Raw genomic sequence first — 16,647 nt, 5'->3', positions numbered from 1 at the left:
GCCTCCTGGGTAGTTGGGATTTTAGGCACCCCCCACCATGCCCAGAAAACTTTTGTATTTTTAGTAGAGACAGATTTTCATCATGTTGGCCAGGCTGGTCTCGAACTCCTGACCTCAGGTGATCCACCCACCTTGGCCTCCCAAAGTGCTGGATTGTGGGCGTGTAGGCTTTTCTTTTTAAGACCTCCAACGCCTTCCTGAGTGAATCTGAATAGTCATTTCCCACTTTCTACATCCAGTATATTAAATAATTCAAGCTACGACATAGCTGTAGCTACAGTAGTACCTACCAATATAGAGTCTACCTAAGTAGGGTTGATAATCTCACTGCTATCATTTCCATGTCTGATGTGCTTCAGGGTAAACTAGAACACTGCAGTGTTCAAAAGAGCTTAGCTCTTCCCTACCCCTCTTTTATTGGTCTAGCACTTTCCACTTCAGTTTCTCCTTCAAGCAGAAGTGGTCTCTTGAATTCCAATCCATTTGCCAAGGGCCGTAATTCCCTTCCAAGCTCTGACCAAATTCATCCACAGGAGAGCATTTGATATTTACCCATACATTTACCAGGGTTCTTCCTTCAATGGACAATTCCTCTGAAATACCACTATTCTGCTCACCTCCTGCTCCTACCCACCTGACTTCAGGTGCTCCCACCAGCTGCAGCCATGCTGTTATGCCAAGCCATCAGTTCTGCATTTTACCAAGCCCTGGCATCCCTCCAGCCACAATTATTATGCACAGGTCGTTCAAGGGTAGATTGGGACTGCCATCTTTCTTGTGATATTTCTTTCCATAGGACAGCTAGAAAATTCAAAATTAAGCAGTAGTACAATAAATTGAAATAATTTACAGATATTTTTAATGCTGGATAAAAAAATAATGATCCGATTAAATCTTCCCCTAAGAAATCATTATTCTATTGAGTTCATCCAAATAGTAGGGTATGATTTTAATTATTATAATGGAACATAATTGTCACTAAACTGAGGAGTTAATTATTCTGAAAATAATTGTGTCATTCTTCTACAAATAAAATGGTATGAAAATGTATTTTGTGGCTCTGAGTTTTGAATAATACCAACACAGCCAACATATTTACTACTCATGTGAAATTTAAGCAATGGTCACTTGTGATTCACCCAATTTTCTCCCAAGAGTTGGATTTGCAATGTTAAAGCTGCAAATTATATGAAAACTTCATTATTCTCCAATGGGAAACACAAGATTCTTACAGGATTGCCTCAGAATTGGCATTTGCCATCTATCTTAAATGCTACCATCTGGTTGGAGTGTTGTTATAGGTCTCACTAATACTGTCTAGTTGTTTTTCTTTTCTATTTTATAACTCTTGATCCATGGTTAATTTTCAAACAACACAGCAGAGAACCAAAGACATGAAATTATCAGACATTCCATTATGCTGAAATGAAGGCCAAAATTGTATCCCTGGAGAAAAATGGTCAGTATTCTCAAGGTTAAGATTGGACGGTGGCTCTCAGGGCAGACTCAAAAGAGTCTTAGGCAAAAATAATAGAGTAGAAATATTTGGTAGCATAACATTTTTTCCTTACCTGGGATTTACTTCAATTAATTTAAGAATCATGTTTCTAGATTTATTTTTGCTGGTATATCTGAACTTGCCTGCCTTTTCCATCATACCACCCATCACACAGCCCATATTCTGGGGCCTTGGGCCCCTTTACCTGTAGTATTAATGGTTTAATGAGAGTCTTACTCTCTTATGAAACCTGTCCTGCGAGTACTTGAATCAATTGGAGCCATTAGTATGATTTGCTATCATAAAAGTCTTATAATGTAAAATTATTCTTCAACTGACAGATGTCATAAAGTCAAGATAAGAGGGGGGGAGATAAATAATTTGGAACTGGCCCCAAGAGATCTGTCAGAGAGGAGAGGGCCATATGGACAGAGTGGAATTTAAGCTTTAGGAGAGTCAATTAAAGATTAAGTGAATACAAAGTTTCCATTGGGCTTCACTGATGTGGGTATTTGCTATCATGGTAAAAAAAGACTACATACTCAGAATTCAAACACAAGACTCTATTTTTTTTTTAAGAACTAGAATGCAGGAAGGAAGAGGGGCTGAGACCAGTGCACCCTACATCCTTGGTACATCAAAATTATAGCATTTCATTTATTAATTTAGATTTTATTCTAGTATTTGCCTAGTGGTTAGCATGATGTAAGAACGTCATGACGCTCAGGTAGTAAAGATGAGAAAATGTAGCACTGAAATGCACAGTGTGAGTGGTCGGCAAGAGAAAGGAAAAAAATATGCAGGAAGAGGTTTGTTAAGGAAACTCAGGAAGTATTCAGTTGATGCAAAAGTGACTATGGGTTTTGCCATGACTTTCAATGGCAAAAACTGTAATTAGTTTTGCACCAACTTAATAGAATGTTTTCAGAAAGAGAGGTCAACAATATCAAAGGTTTTTCAGAATCAAACTGAGAAGAGAAAAAATGCTCATTGAATTTAACAATCTGCATGTTATTGGTTACTTTAACAAGCTGATTTTGTGGAAAGATGAGGTTAGAAAATGATAGAGAGGTAAGTGGCATGAATGCTGACTATTATTATAGACAACCAAAGAGGAGACAGAAGGTATGGGGAAGAGGGTAAGAAGGAAGATTCGTTTATTTTTGCTTTTGTGTTAATTGGGAGAACTCCCAGGTGTGTTTAAAAACAATTCAGCTGAGAGGAAGTAAATGAATACGCACAAGAGAGAGAAGGGATTAAGCAATACAGCATGGTCTTTGATCAGGCTGGCTTCAAGAGACCAAAGCATTCATGAGACCAAAGCAGAAATTCAATAGGAGGATTGGCCTCAGATTACAAGAGGAGCAGTTCTCAGCTCTGTCATTAACTCTTAAAAGCAACCCCAGAGGTTAGTAATTCCTTTTTCTCAGTTGAGACCTGCTTCTCTCTTTGTGAATTACCAACAGCATATTTAAGGTTTGATTTCTGAGAGCCTTTTCAAATTAGAGATGGTGATTGCATTATTTTTACAATGATGAGAAGCCTGAAACTCCACCTGCTTCCAGATAGGGAACGCTAGCTTAAGACAATACTACAAGTGTGTAGTGCACTCCCTCCAGGGTGTCCCTAACCATCAGTGACAGCTTCTGGTTATGTTGCTTATAGATCCTAATCCTGGGAGCAGAGACTTGAGTCACTTATTAGTAGAGAATGGAGAAAAACTAGGTTGAGATACATTCTAAGTGTCAACTCAAAAATGTGTTTTTTAAAAAAAAGATTAAAAGGGGAAATAAATTTATTTTTGCCCTACTTTTGGCCCATGTCATACCATTGACACAATGGTCCTGAGATTGCGGAGTCTCACAAGAATAAAGTAAGCTGAAAGGGGAAGATCCTTAACAGGGCTCCATAAACTAAGCCCACAGATCCTACATAAATTTTATTTTTGTAAAAAAAAAAATTCAAATACAGTTATGCCTGGTAATTTATGTATTCTCTATGGCTATGTTTGTACGACAATGGAAGAGTTGAACAGTTGTTACAGAGACCATATGACTCTCATAGACTGAAATAGTTATTCATCCCCTTTCAGAAAAGAGTTGGAGCACTCTTTGCCTTGAGGAATAGAGGAGTTATGTAGGCAATGACTCAGGCTATTGAAAGAGAAGAAGGTGAGAGTTGGAGGAGCTGCTCTCAGACTGATCTCACAGGCAGAACCCACAGACCAAGATAGAGGGCTGGATAGCAAAGACAGTGCCCAAATCCTCATAAGTGTTCAGAGGTCAAGCTCTTCTCTTTTTTTTAGAGGACTGCAATTCCAAGGGGACATTGCTTACGGAAGCAATGCAAACCCCAAGAATTAAGACAGCAACAGAAGGCTAAGATAGAAGCCATAACACTGGCTTTGGGTCACTTTACAGTCAAAAGTCTGGTGGTACTGACCCTAAGGCAGAAGAGGCTGGGCAAAGGGAGATGCTCACTGTGTTCAAACAGAATCCAGTAGACAAGATCCGTGGCAGCTGTAATTAAATTAAAATAATAAAGCCTGGCCTTGACTTCATTAGTAATAATAATAGCTTAGCTAACATTTCATAACTACACATTATACCAATGTGCACAGCACAGTATTGTTATTTTTTTAAAATTTTAAGTTCTGGAATTTGTGTGTTGAATGTGCAGGTTTGTTACATATGTATACATGTGCCCTGGTGGTTTGCTGTACCTATCAACCTGTCATCTAGTTTTTAAGGCCCACATGCATTAGTTATTTGTCCTAATGCTCTCCACCTCAACCCCCGCCCCATCCCCATACCTCCCAAGAGACCCAGGTGTGTGACGTTTCCCTCCTTGTGTCCATGTGTTCTCATTATTCAACTCCCACTTATGAATGAGAAAAAGAGGTATTTAGTTTTCTGTTCCTGTGTTAGTTTGCTGAGAATGATGGCTTCCAGCTTCATCCATGTACCTGAAATTGACACGATCTCATTCTTTTTTATGGCTGAATAGTATTCCATGGTGTATATGTACCACATTTTCTTTATCCAGTCTATCTTAATGGGCATTTGGGTTGGTTCCAAGTCTTTGCTATTATGAATAGTGCTGCAATAAACATACTTGTATGTGTATCTTTATAGTAGAATGATTTATAATCCTTTGGGTATAAACTCAGTAATGGGATTGCTGGGTCAAATGGTATTTCTGGTTCTAGAACCTTGAGAAATCACCACACTGTCTTCCACAATGGTTGAACTAATTTATACTCCCACCAATGGTGTAAAAGTCTTCCTATTTCTCCACAGCCTCACCAGCATCTGACTTTTTTTGAAACAGGCTTGCTGCATTGCCCAGGCTAGAGTGCAGTGGTACCATCTCATCTCACTGCAACTGCTGCCTCTTGGGTTCAAGCAATTCTTCTGCCTCAGCTTCCCATGTAGCTGGAACTACAGGTGTGTGCCACCACGCCCATCTAATTTTTTGTATTTTTAGTGGAGATGGGGTTTTATCGTGTTAGCCAGGGTGTTAGTCAGGATTTCCTGACCTCAAGATCTACCCACCTTGGCCTCCCAGAGTGCTATGATTAAGACATGAGCCACCACGCCCAATCTGTTTTCTGACTTTTTAATGATCACCAGGCTGGATAACATGAGATGATATCTCATTGCGGTTTTGATTTGCATTTCTCTAATGACCAATGATGTTGAACTTTTTTTCTTGTGTTTGTTGACCACAGAAATGTCTTCCTTTGAGAAGTGTCTGTTCATATCTTTGGCCACTTTTGATGGGGTTGTTTGTTTTTTTTCTTGTAAATTTGTTTAAGTTTCTTGTAGATTATGGATATTAGGCCTTTGTCAAATGGGTAGATTGTAAAATTTTTCTCCCATTCTGTAGGTTGCCTGTTGACTCTGATGCTAGTTTCTTTTCCTGTGCAGAAGCTCTTTAGTTTAATTAGATCATATTTGTCAATTCTAGCTTTTGTTGCCATTGCTTTTGGTGTTTTAATCATGAAGTCTTTTGTCCATGCCTATGTCCTGAATGGTATTGCCTAGATTTTCTTGTAGGATTTTTATGGTTTTGGGTTTTACTTTAATCCATCTTGAGTTAATTTTTGTAAAAGATGTAGGAAGAGGTCCAGTTTCTGTTTTCTGCATATGAATAGCCACTTTTCACAGCATCATTTATTAAATAGGGAATTCTTTCCCCATTGCTTATTTTTTATCAGATTTGTCAAAGATCAGATGGTCATAAATGTGTGGGGTTTTCTCTCAGGTTTCTGTTCTGTTCCATTGGCCTACATATCTATTTTGGTACCAGTACCATGCTGTTTTGGTTACTGTAGCCTTGTAGTATAGTTTGAAGTCAGGTAGCATGATGCCGCTAGCTTTGTTCTTTTTACTTAGGATTTTCTGGGCAATACAGGTTTTTTGGTTCCATATGAAATTTAAAGTAGTTATTTTTTTATTCTGTGAAGAAAGTCAATGGTAGCTTGATGGGAATAGCATTGAATCTATAAATTACTTTGGCCAAGGTGGCCATTTTCATGATATTGATTCTTCCTAACCATGTAAATGGTATGTTTTTCCATTTGTTTGTGTACTCTCTTACTTCTTTGAGCAGTGGTTTGTAGTTGTTCTTGAAGAGGTCCTTTATGTCCCTTGTAAGTTATATTCCTAGGTATTTTATTTTCTTTGTAGCAATTGTGAATAGCAGTTCATCGTAATTTGGCTTTCTCTCTGTTGTTGGTGTATAGGAGTGCTTTTAGTTTTTGCACATCAATTTTCTGTCCTGAGGCTTTGCTGAAGTTGCTTATCAGCTTAAGGAGTTTTGGGGCTGAGACGATGGGGTTTTCTAAATATAGAATCATATTGTCTGCAAACAGACAATTTGACTTCCTCTATTCTTACTTGAATATCCTTTATTTCTTTCTTTTGCCTTATTTCCCTGCCAGAACAGCCAATACTGTGTTCAATAGGAATGATGAAAGAGGTCATCCTTGTCTTGTGCTGGTTTTCAAAGGAAATGCTTCCAGCTTTTGTCCATTAAGTATGACGTTGGCTATGAGTTTATCATAAATAGCTCTTATTATTTTGAGGTATGTTCCATCAGTACCTAGTTTATTTAGAGTTTTTAATATGAATGGTTGTTGAATTTTATGGAAGGCCTTTTCTGCATCTATTGAGATAATCATATGGTTTTTGTTATTGGTTTTGTTCATGTGCTGGACCAAGTTTACTGAGTTGTATATGTTTAACCAGACTTATATCCCAGGGATGAAGCTGGCCAACTTGATCATGGTGGATAAGCTTTTTGATGTGCTACTGGGTTCGGTTTGCCAGTATTTTATTGAGGATCTTTACATCAGTGTTTGTCAGTGATATTGGCCTGAAATTTTTGGTGGTGGTGTGCCTCTGCCGGGTTTTGGTATCAGGATGATACTAACCTCATAAAATGAGTTAGGGAAGAGTGCCTCTTTTTCTGTTGTTTGGAACCGTTTCAGAAGGAATGGTACCAGCTCCTCTTTGTACCTCTAGTAGAATTCAGCTGTGAATCCATCTCGTCCTGGGCTTTTTCTGGTTGGTATGCTATTAATTATTGCCTCAATTCCAGACTTGTTATTGGTCTATTCAGGGATTTGACTTATTCCTGGTTGGGACAATGTATGTGTCCAGGATCTTATCCAATTTTTTCTAGATTTTCTAGTTTATTCATGTAGAGGTGTTTATAGTATTCTCTGATGGTATTGTGTATTTCTGTGGGATCAGTAATGTTATCCCCTTCATCATTTTTTATTGTATCTATATTATTTTCTCTCTTCTTCTTTAGTAGTCTAGCTAGTATTGCATCTATTTTGTTAGTTTAAAAAAAAAAACAGTTCCTAGATTCATTGATTTTTTTTTTTTTTTGAAGGATTTTTCATGTTTCTATGTTCTTCACTTCTGCTCTGATGCTAGGTATTTCTTGCCTTCTAGCTTTTGAATTTGTTTGCTCTTGCTTCTCAAGTTCTTTAATTGTGATGTTAAGGTGTCAATTTAAGTTCTTTCCAGCTTTGTGATCTGGGCCTTAAGTGCTATTAACTTATCTCTTAACACTGCTTTAGTCTGTCCCAGAGATTATGGTAAATTGTCTCTTTGTCCTCATTGGTTTCAAAGAACTTCTTGATTTCTGCCTTAATTTCGTTATTTACCCTGAAGTCTTTCAGGAGCCAGTTGTTCAACTTTTATGTAGTTGTGCAGTTCTGAGTGAGTTTCTTAATGTTGAGTTCTAATTTGATTGCACTGTGGTCTGAGAGACTGTTACAAGTTCCATTCTTTTGCATATGCTGAGGAGTGTTTTATTTCCAATTATGTGGTTAATTTTAGAATAAGTGTCATGGCATGCTGAGGATAATGTATATTCTGTTGATTTGGGGTGGAGAGGTCTGTAGATATCTATTAGATCCACTTGATCCAAAGCTGAGTTCAAGCCCTGAATATCATTATTTTTCTTTCTCATAAATCTAATATTGACAGTGGGGTGTTAAAGTCTCCCACTATTACTGTAAGGTAGTCTAATTCTCCTGGTAGGTTTCTAAGAACTTGTTTTATGAATCTGGGTGTTCCTGTATTTGGTGCATAAATATTTAGTTCTTGTTGCATTGACCCCTTTAGTATTATGTAATGGCCTTCTTTGTCTTTTTTGATCTTTGTTGGTTTTAAGCCTGTTTTATCAGACTGGGATTGCAAACCCTGCTTTTTTTTTTTTTCTTTTTCTTTCCATTTGCTTGGTAAATATTCCTCCATCCCTTTATTTTGAGCCTATTTCTCCAATCCTTTTATTTTGAGCCTCTATGTGTGTATTTGCAAGTGAGGTAGGTCTCTGAATACAGCACACAGATGGATCTTGACTCTTTTTCCAATTTGCCAGTCTGTGTCTTTTAATTGGGGCCATGTAGCTCATTTGTGTTTAAGGTTAATATTGTTATGTGAATTTGCTCCTGTCATCATAATGCTAGCTGGTTATTTGCCACATTAGTTGATGCAGTTTCTTCACAGTGTCATTGTTCTTTATATTTTGGTGTGTTTTTGCAGTAGCTGGTACTGGTTTTTCCTTTCCATGTTTAGTGCCTCCTTCAGAAGCTCTTGCAAGGTAGCCCTGGTGGTAACAAAATCCCTCAGCATTTGCTTGTCTAAAAAGGATTTTATTTCTCCTTCACTTAGAAAGCTTAGACTGGTTGGATATGAAATTCTGGATTGAAAATTCTTTAAGAATGTTGAATATTGGCCCCCACTCTCTTCTGTCTTCCAGGTTTTCTGTAGAAATCTGCTTTTAGCCTGATGGGCTTCTCTTTGTAGTTGACTCGACCTTTTTCTCTGGCTGCTCTTAACATTTTTTCCTGTATTTCAACCTTAAAGAATCTGATGATTATGTGTCTTGGGGTTGATTTTCTTGTGGAGTATCTTAGTGGTGTTCTCTGTATTTCCTGAATTTGAATGTTGTCCTGTCTTGCTAGATTGTAGATGTTCTGGATAATATCCCAAAATGTGTTTTCCAACTTGTTTCCATTCTCCCTGTCACTTTCAAGTACACCAATGAATCGTAGGTTTGATCTTTTTACATAGTTCCATATTTCTTGGAGGCCTCGTTTGATCCTTTTTATTCTTTTTTCTCTGATCTTGTTTTCATGCCTTATTTCAGGAAGGTGATCTTCATTCTCTGATACTTTTTCTTCCAATTGATCAGTTAAGCTATTGCTGCTTGCATAGGTTTCATGAAGTTCTCAAGCTGTGTTTTCAGCTCTATCAGGTCATTTATATTCTCACTAAACTGATTATTCTAGTTAGCAGTTCCCTTAACCTTTTATTAAGGTTCTTAGCTTTCTTGCATTGGGTTAGAACATGCTCCTTTAGCTAGAAGGAGTTTGTTATGATCCACCTTCTGAAGCCTACTTCTGTCAGTTAATCAATCTAATTCTCAGGCAAGTTTTGTGCCCTTGCTGGAGAGGAATTGTGATAATTTGGAGAAGAGGCATTCTGGCTTTTGGAATGTTCAACATTTTTGCACTAGTTATTTTCTCATCTGTGGATTTATCTACCTTTGATCTTTGAGGCTGATGACCTTTAGGTGGTGTTTTTGTGTAGGAGCCTTTTTTGTTGGTGGTGGTGGTGTTTATTTCTGTTTATTAGCTTTCTTCTAACACTCAGGCCCCTTTTCTGCAGGTCTGATGCAGTGTGCTAGAGGCACACACCAGACCCTGTTCACCTGAGTATCATCAGTGGAGGCTGTAAAACAGCAAAAATTGCTGCCTGCTTTTTCCTCTGGAAGCTTTGTCCCAGAGGGGCACTGGCCTGATGGCAACCACAGCTCTCCTGTATGAGGTGTCTGTCAACCCCTGTTAGGAGGCCTCTCCCTATCACGAGCCACAGGAATCAGGGACCCACTTGAGGAGGCAGTCTGTCCCTTTGCAGAGCTAGTGAGCTGTGCTGGGAGAATCCCCCTTGTCAGGATCAGCCACTCTCTTCAGAGCTGGCAGGCAGGAAAGATTAAGTCTGCTGAAGCTGCGCTCACAGCCACCCCTCCCCTTACGTTCCAGGAAGATGAAGTTTTATATGTAAGACCCTGACTGGAGCTGTTGCATTTCCTTCAGAGATGCCCTGCCCAGTGAGGAGAAATTTAGAGACGCATTCAGGCCACAGCTGCATTGTCTCACTGTGGCGAATTCCACCCAGTCCAAACCTGCCAGTCTCCTTAGCATGTCAGGGGAAAACTGCCAACTAAACCTCAGTCATGGTGGGTGCCCCTCCCCGTATCAAGCTGGGTCTTCCCAGATAGAATCCAGACTGCTACGCTGGCAGTGAGAATTTTAAGCCAGTGGTTCTTAGTTTTCTGGATTCCATGGGAGTAGGACCCACTGAGTGAGATCACTTGATTCCCTGGCTTCAGCCCCTTTTCCAGGGGAGTGGATTGTTCTCCTGTCTCACTGGGGTTTCAGGCACCACTGGAGTATGAAAAAAACTCTTGCAGCTAGCTCAGTGTCGCCCAAATAGCCATCCAGTTTTGTGCTTGAAACCCAGGGCCCTGGTGACGTAGGTTCACAAGGAAATCTGATCTGTGGTTTGCAAAAATCCGTAGAAAAAGCCTAGTACCAGCATGAGTAGCACAGTCCCTCATAGCTTCCCTTGGCTGGGGGAGGGAGGTACCCAGCTCCTTGCATCTCCTGGATGAAGCAACACCCTACCCTACTTCTGCTTGCTCTTTATGGGTTGCACCCACTGCCTAATTGTTCCCAATGAGATAAACTGGGTACCTCAGTTGGAAATGCAGAAGTCACCCGCCTTCTGTGTGGGTCTTGCTGGGAGCTGCAAACTGGAGCTGTTTCTATTCAGCCATCTTGGGCCCTCTGTGATAAGATCAGTATTAAGTTTTTTACATAAATTTTTAAGATGTAATTCTTATAGCAATCCTATAAGGTTGTCATGCCCAATGTCACATAGCAAATAGCTGAGCTATCTTATAAATCCAGGCAGTCTGAATTGAAAGTTTATATTTCTAACCACTATTTTTTAAAATATGTCATGGGGCAAAATCTAATATAATTACCATACTCCCTTAAATAGGAATTACATGCAACTGCCCAATGGGTTCATTTTGCCTGATATTCAGATACAGCCAATTCATCAAGACAGGGGAATTGCAAGAGAAAAGGGGTTTAATTTTTTCAGAGCTGGCTAAGCAGATAAGGTTTTATTATAACTCAAATCAGCCTCCCCCAAAATTTGGAGGCTAGAATTTTTCAAAGATAGTTTGATTGACCAGGGAATTGGTGCTGCTGAGTGGTTGAGGATCAGTCTTAGGGCAATAAAAAATGGTCTTTTTGTGGGCTGAGTCCACTGCTAAGTGGGGCAGAGAAGTGGTTGTTGAATCCACGTGGAGCCATCAGTGGTCTGAAATGCAAAAAACTGAAAAGATATTTCTAAAGACCACTCTTACATTCTACAATAGTGATTTTATCTATAGGAGTGATTAGGGAAATTGCAAATCTTGTGACCTCTATTGTAATGTCTGGTTATCATTCCAGCTATACCTTAGCAGAATTCAGTCACCTTCCATTCTCTTAACATAGGGCATTTTCTTAGCTTTACAAAAGTCAAGCTATTAAGGTCTTAGCTTTTGGGGAAGGGCTGTCATCATTTAAACTATAAAATAAATGTCTCACAAAATTAGCTTGACCCAAACCCAAGAATGTTTAAGGGCAGTTTGGCAATTAAAGGCAAGATGGGGGTGGTTAGATTATCTCTCTTGCACTGTCATAGTTTTCTTCCTGTTATAACTTTCGCAAAGGTGGTTTCAAGTGATTTATTTAACTTACTAAATGAACTATGTATTTACCTTATGTAGATTACTAGGTTAACCTCACTAATGAACTTTAGTGCTATTTTTTCCATTTTATTGTTCCTTTATATACCACTGTTTGTCTTGGGAAATATATCATTTTGAAGATAGAAATGTCAAGAAAAAAATAACTCTAAAGCCACAAATAGAAGAGAATGTAACATTCATATTATTTAGAAGTTTTAAAATTCTTAAAAGCAGAGCTTATTAGAGAAGTCCATTGTATCAACCTACCATTCATATTGATCTCAATAAATTAAAAAAATCTCCACTAGAGTTTCTCCTTTGAGTTAACATATTATTTCTATAAAAGGAATAAAATTTTCCAATTTATTATATCTGTGTATATGCTGAAGCCTTTGAAAAAAAAATTAATAAAAAAATTTGGTTTTTGTTTTTATTTATTTATCTATTTTGAGACACAACCTCTTTCTCTCACCCAAGCTGGAGTGCAGTGGCCTGATCTTGGCTACCTGCAATCTCCGCCTCCCAGGTTCAAGCGATTCTCCTGCGTCAGCCCCCCAAGCAGCTGGGACTACAGGTACATGCCATCATACCTGGCTAATATGTATATACATATTTTTTGTATTTTTAGTAGAGACCAGGGTTCACCATGTTAGCCAGGATGGTCTCAATCTCCTGACCTCATGATCCACCCGCCTCGGTCTCCCAAAGTGCTGGGATTATAGGCATGAGCAACCTCGCCTAGCCTTTTTATTTTTTTAATTTTTAAAAGATTTTCTGGGTACAAAGTAGCTATATACATTTATGGGGTACATGAGATAGTTTCATACAGGCATACGGTGCAAAATCACATCACAGAGTATGAGGTATCAATTATCTCAAGCATTTAACCCTTGTGTTACAAGCAACCCATTACACTCTTACTTATTTTAAAATGTACAATTGAGTTATTGACTATAGTCAGTCTGTTGTGTTTATCAAATAGTAGGTCTTATTAATACTTTCTAATTACATTTTTTGGTACCCATTAACCATTCCCACATTCTCCCCCCAACTTCTCTGGTATAATCCTTCCATACTCTATATCCCATCTTTCACTGTGTATATGTACCAATGGATACCATTGTACCAATTGTATTTCATGGTGTATATGTACCAGTAGATATTAATGAATGAATGGATTAAAAAAAATGGATACATTATTTACCCATTCATCTTTTTTTTTCCATTTACTTTATTGCATTTTAGGTTTTGGGGTACATGTGAAGAACATGCAAGATTGTTGCATAGGAACACACATGGCAGTGTGATTTGCTGCCTTCCTCCCCATCACCTACATCTGGCATCTCTCCCCTTGCTATCTCTCCCCAAGTCCCCACCCCCTACCACCCCTCCCCTATTTCCCCCCAACTGACCCCAGTGTGTAGTGCTCCCCTCCCTGTGTCCATGTGTTCTCATTGCTCAACACCCGCCTATGAGTGAGAACATGCGGTGTTTGATCTTTTGCCCTTCCGTCAGTTTGCTGAGAATGATGGTTTCCAGGTTTATCCATGTCCCTACAAAGGACACAAACTCATCATTTTTGATGGCTGCATAATATTCTATGGTGTATATGTGCGACATTTTCCCTGTCCAGTCTATCATTGATGGGCATTTGGGTTGGTTCCAGGTCTTTGCTATTGTAAACAGTGCTGCAATGAACATTCGTGTACACGTGTCCTTATAGTAGAACGATTTATAATCCTTTGGATATATACCCAGTAATGGGATTGCTGGGTCAAATGAAATTTCTATTTCTAGGTCCTTGAGGAATCGCCACACTGTCTTCCACAATGGTTGAACTAATTTACACTTCCACCAACAGTGTAAAAGTGTTCCTATTTCTCCACATCCTCTCCAGCATCTGTTGTCTCCAGATTTTTTAATGATCGCCATTCTAACTGGCGTGAGATGGTATCTCAATGTTGTTTTGATTTGCGTTTCTCTGATGATCAATGATGAGCATTTTTTCATATGTTTGTTAGTCTCATGTATGTCTTCTTTTGTAAAGTGTCTGTTCATATCCTTTGCCCACTTTTGAATGGGCTTGTTAGTTTTTTTTTCTTGTAAATCTGTTTTAGTTCTTTGTAAATTCTGGATATCAGCCCTTTGTCAGATGGGTAAACTGCAAAAATTTTTTCTCATTCTGTTGGTTGCCGATTCACACTAATGACTGTTTCTTTTGCTGTGCAGAAGCTGTGGAGTTTGATTAGGTCCCATTTGTCTATTTTGGCTTTTGTTGTCAATGCTTTTGGTGTTTTGGTCATGAAGTCCTTGCCTACACCTATGTCCTGAATGGTTTTGCCTAGATTTCCTTCTAGGGTTTTTATGGTGTTAGGTCTTATGTTTAAGTCTTTAATCCATCTAGAGTTAATTTTAGTGAAAGGTGTCAGGAAGGGGTCCAGTTTCTGCTTTCTGCACATGGCTAGCCAGTTTTCCCAACACCATTTATTAAACAGGGAATCCTTTCCCCATTGCTTGTTTTTGTCTGGTTTGTCAAAGATCAGATGGTTGTAGATATGTTGTGTTGCCTCCGAGACCTCTGTTCTGTTCCATTGGTCTATATCTCTGATTTGGTACCAGTACCATGCTGTTTTGATTACTGTAGCCTTGTAGTATAGTTTGAAGTCTGATAGTGTGATGCTTCCCACTTTGTTCTTTTTGCTTAGAATTGACTTGGCTATGCGGGCTCTCTTTTGGTTCCATATGAAGTTTAAGGTGGTTTTTTCCAGTTCTGTGAAGAAGGTCATTGGTAGCTTGATGGGGATAGCATTGAATCTGTAAATTACTTTGGGCAGTATGGCCATTTTCACGATATTGATTCTTCCTAACCATGAACATGGAATGTTTCTCCATCTGTTTGTGTCTACTCTTATTTCGTTGAGCAGTGGTTTGTAGTTCTCCTTGAAGAGGTCCTTTACATTCCCTGTTAGTTGTATTTTATTCTCTTTGTGGCAGTTGTGAATGGCAGTTCGTTTTTGATTTGGCTCTCTTTAAGTCTGTTATTGGTGTATAGGAATGCTTGTGATTTTTGCACATTGATTTGGTATCCTGAGACTTTGCTGAAGTTGCTTATCGGTTTCAGGAGCTTTTGGGCTGAGACAATGGGTTCTTCTAGATATACAATCATGTCATCTGCAAATAGAGACAATTTGACTTCCTCCTTTCCTATTTGAATACCCTTTACTTCTTTTTCTTACCTGATTGCTCTGCCTAGAACTTCTAGTACTATATTGACTAGGAGTGGTGAGAGAGGGTATCCTTGTCTAGTGCCAGATTTCAAGTGGAATGCTTCTGGTTTTTGCCCATTCAGTATGATATTGGCTGTTGGTTTGTCGTAAATAGCTTTTATTATTTTGAGATACGTTCCATCAATACGTAGCTTATTGAGGGTTTTTTGCATAAAGGGCTGTTGAATTTTGTCAAAGGCCTTCTATGCATCAATTGAGATAATCATGTGGTTTTTGTCTTTGGTTCTGTTTATGTGGTGAATTACGTTTATAGACATGCATATGTTGAACCAGCCTTGCATCCCCAGGATGAGGCCCACTTGATCATGGTGGATAAGCTTTTTGATGTGCTGTTACAACAGCTTGTCAGTATTTTATTGAAGATTTTTGCATCTATGTTCATCATGGATATTGGCCTGAAGTTTGCACACGGCTGGCCAGGCGCTTGATGCCAGAAGCAAGAGCCCCTTGGGGCTCGCCCCCCGTCACCCCTGCCTCACAGGGTAAATGAAAAAATGATCAGAATAGTGGTATTTCACTGGCAGCCCGCAAGGCCGGCAGACCCCGCCCCACACCCTCGCAGGGACGGGGGAACACCAGGGGCCTCCCACTTTATTCTATACCTCTCATGTCTCTTCACTGTGCTAGACTAGATTCAAGCTCAACAGGGTCTTCTTTTCCCGCTGATTCCACCAAGCCCATTCCCTTGACTGTGATTTCACTGGATAGTAGATAGGGACAGTGGGAATCTCATTCATCCATTTATGCTTGTCACTAATTAGATGACAGGGCATTTGGCTACCTTAAGAGAGTCATAGTTACTCCCGCCGTTTACCTGAGCTTCATTGAATTTCTTCACTTTGACATTCAGAGCACTGGGAAGAAATCACATCACGTCAACACCCGCCGCGGGCCTTCGTGCCATTCATCTGTTGATGGACACTTGGGTTGCTTTCAAATCTTGGCTACTGTGAACAGTGGTGCAACAAACATGGGAGTGCAGATATCTCTTTGATATACTGATTTTCTTTCTTTGGGTTATATTCCCAGCAGTCGAATTTCTGAGTCATATAGTAGCTCAATTTTTAGTCTTTGAGCAACCTCCAAACTGTTCTTCCTAGTGGTTTTACTAATTTACATACTCAACAACAGTGTAAGAGTGTTCCCTTTTCTCCACTGAAAGTATTTGTAATTGCTTATATTTTGGAATAAAAGCCATTTTAACTGGGGTAATATATCTCATTGTAGTTTGGATTTGCATTTCTCTGATGATACATGATGTTGAGTACCTTTTCATATGTGTGTCTGCCATTTGTTTCTTTTGAAAAATGTCTGTTCAAATATTTTGCCCATTTCTTGATTAGATTGTCAGATTTTTTTTTTTCGATAGGGTCGTTTGAGTTCCTTATATATTCTGGTTGTCAATTTCATCTTAGATGGGTAGTTTGTAAATATTTTCTTCATTCTGTATGTTGTCTCTTCACTCCGATTATTTCCTTTGCTGTGCAGAAGCATTTTAACTAGATGTGATGCCATTTGTCCATTTTTGTT

The 16,647-nt window shown here is 39.0% G+C and overlaps 1 long non-coding RNA gene across 1 annotated transcript; it reads left to right on the top strand.

The window, feature by feature from the left end:
• The first annotated feature begins 429 nt into the window (after positions 1 to 429).
• On the top strand, positions 430 to 16,012 carry LOC116527005. The gene is made up of 3 exons (XR_004258343.1): positions 430 to 462; positions 12,660 to 12,666; positions 15,905 to 16,012. It is a non-coding gene; the product is annotated as an uncharacterized LOC116527005 (long non-coding RNA).
• Positions 16,013 to 16,647: the final 635 nt, after the last annotated feature.

The sequence above is a fragment of the Sapajus apella genome, unplaced genomic scaffold (genome assembly GCF_009761245.1).
Source record: "Sapajus apella isolate SASKATOON/1434 unplaced genomic scaffold, GSC_monkey_1.0 scaffold52, whole genome shotgun sequence".
NCBI classification, from domain to species: domain Eukaryota; kingdom Metazoa; phylum Chordata; class Mammalia; order Primates; family Cebidae; genus Sapajus; species Sapajus apella.
This window is presented reverse-complemented; position numbering and strand designations above follow the sequence as displayed.